Source organism: Mustela erminea, chromosome 19, assembly GCF_009829155.1.
Source record: "Mustela erminea isolate mMusErm1 chromosome 19, mMusErm1.Pri, whole genome shotgun sequence".
Lineage (NCBI taxonomy): Eukaryota > Metazoa > Chordata > Mammalia > Carnivora > Mustelidae > Mustela > Mustela erminea.
Window position 1 is genome coordinate 32,515,578 of NC_045632.1, and position 2,594 is coordinate 32,518,171.

Below are 2,594 nucleotides of genomic sequence, written 5' to 3' on the forward strand. Positions count from 1 at the left end.
CTCAGAGCTCAGAAAATCGTTCTCTGAATATGAAGATGGTTAAGGAATATCTTCACTAATTTATTTCACTTAGGTTTTCCTTTTTATGTGTACAAATGAATGATCTCTGATAAAAATCTATGTTTATGTAAGTGTGAAAGAGCGCTCTCATTACATACAAAATACAAATTCTAAGTGATTAAAGAAGCATTATAATATTTGAGTTACCAATGACTTTTTACTTTCTTATTATATAAAATAATGATGCATTTTACAATTGACGGAGTCGATGAAATTCGATAAAATGCACTCATAAATGTTAACACTGTTTTTCACCTCCCCCCACCCCACCATACATCCAGGATATCCTTTGCTCATTCTTACACATCTAGATAGAGCTGAATAAAAACTTCTAGAATGACGTGGATAAACAACCAGATACCTGCAAGTGATAATTACATTCTCCAATATCGGCAGAGAAAATGTGTTTGGTTCGCTCAGAAAGTAAATCATCGAGTGAACACACAGGAGGAAGTCTGAGTCAATACGGGAGGATAATTTATTGAAATATTAATTAGAGTCTGTTCTCCCTCTATCTTCTGCTTCAAGCAGGTAGGCGGGCTTTGTAATTCTTGGCCTCTGGAGTCTTAGCAGGGCTGCAAAAGGAAACTGTATGAAGTTGAAGGCTCTTCTGATCCTTTGGGAGAGGAAAGCCATTGATGAGAGGGTATGCAACTGTTGGGAGTGGGCTGGGGGTGCTGGAGTGGGCCTTTATGTGAGAAGCAGGGAGCTGGCCTGAGCCCAGAGAAGCAGTTCGTGGAGACTCATCTAGGTCGGGACCTGATCCCCATGGATGCACAGTCTCAGAGTTCTAGAGTCTGGACCTTACCTCCACAGCTCCTGGCCTCCCCAAAGGTGTTTGGGTCTCATGCACGGAAGGGGAGCTCCTGGCTTTACAGCAGCCTGAGGGGACTGTGCAGGAGGAGACAGGAGGGGCTTTGCCCTGCATGAAGTCCTTGATGTCCATCCTTCTCAAGAGGTGGGGCAGAGAACTCAATTGATCTGAAGTTACAGGTCCCACCAACCTTGGAGCATGAGACTCCAAGTCAGAACCAAGTGACGGGATATATTGTATCTTGTGCACTTGAGTCTATAAACCGACATCCACAGAGCATCACACCAACAAAATTATTCTCCAGGCTTGGGCAGCTAAGCATCCCCTTCCTTGAGCATGGAGTCAGGGTCTCAGGGAGTCTGAAGTGCTCAGATCCTGCTGGAAGGAGAGCGCTTCTGGAAGCCTGAAGGCTGGGGCTCCCCATATGTCCGTCACTCCGGAGACAGCTTTAATGGGCTTGCTGTCACGTGTCCCTTGAAGACCAGCCCCCCTGGACGGGGCTGTTTGCAAACTCCTCTCCAAAGCAGCTTCCCTTGAAGAGAGTTGCTACACAATCATTACAAATTGATTGCAAAAGAGCTAACAATCATGATTAAATCATTAAATTCTTGTCTACGCTTCAGAGAGCGGTGAGAAAATTAACTTCCCACCAACCTAATTTTTTCCTGAACATGAAATAATGATTTTCTGCCCGTCTAATTACAAAGCCAACATCTGATCAAGCCAGCATCCAGAGGGGATTATCGCATGCACGAGTATTAGACCTCATTACCAGCTTGAGTGCAAAATTATTACATCTTGTAATTGGATGGTGAGATTTATATACAGATCGGCCCGGTTTCTGTAAGATTGTAATTACAAGCTTCGTTGGTTAGCTACTTATCACTCAGCACAGAAGAGAGGAAAATAAGCAACAGAAAAGGCATTTCATTAACCCATAACCCTATCAAGGGAAAGCCACTGTAACACCCATGTCTGCATTAGGGAGAACAGCTAAATTCACAGATGAAACAATTTATTATACTCTTTGCAAATGGGATTGCATTTTGTTTAACCCCTAATGAACTCTTTGGGTAAAGTGTCTGAACAAACCATTCATTTTATAGACAACTAGGTTCAATACAGTAATTATAAGGGGTAACTGACTGAGATAAATGCTCACCTGCTCAGAGCAGTTGATTAGAGACACAATTGGTGGGCGCTTGGTGCCTGCACAAAGGGCCGGGGGCTTCCTGGAGTGGCTGGGAGGGAGCAGGATCCTGCCTGGCAAATCCACCGGACTCGGCGGAAACTCCGCTCCTGCGTCCGTCAAGCTTGGCTGGATCTTGCGAGGTTTAATAAAGCCGCAAGGACGACACAGTTTAACAATTTTAGAGGCACTGGGGTGGAAAGCAGAAATTTAAATACAGCCTGATGAGGGCTCCTCTCGAGCTCCAGATGCGCGACCTAAATTAAATGTTACCTTTTCGCATGTTTATGGCACAACAATGGGCCTCACGCAAAGTCGGTGGCGTGGCGGGGGTGTGGAACTGAAGGAGGGTGTGACGCTCGTGGTGGGTTATTTTTCAGCCTACTGACCTGCAGCACTGTCTGCCAGGAGGCAGCAAACTACAGCTAGTGTCTCCTGCTGAGCGCGGTGTATTTCCAGACACGTGAAATCTACATGACGCTCAGATTTCAGTGCGCATAAAGTTTTATTAGAACACAGCCACGTTCCCCT

At 45.1% G+C, this 2,594-nt stretch overlaps 1 long non-coding RNA gene across 1 annotated transcript; it reads right to left on the bottom strand.

Moving 5' to 3' along the window:
• Positions 1-522: 522 nt before the first annotated feature.
• Positions 523-2,310, bottom strand: LOC116580104. Its single transcript, XR_004281514.1, has 3 exons — positions 2,037-2,310; positions 869-1,064; positions 523-635 (listed from the first exon to the last, which is right to left on the bottom strand). It is a non-coding gene; the product is annotated as an uncharacterized LOC116580104 (long non-coding RNA).
• Between the last annotated feature and the right edge of the window lie 284 nt (positions 2,311-2,594).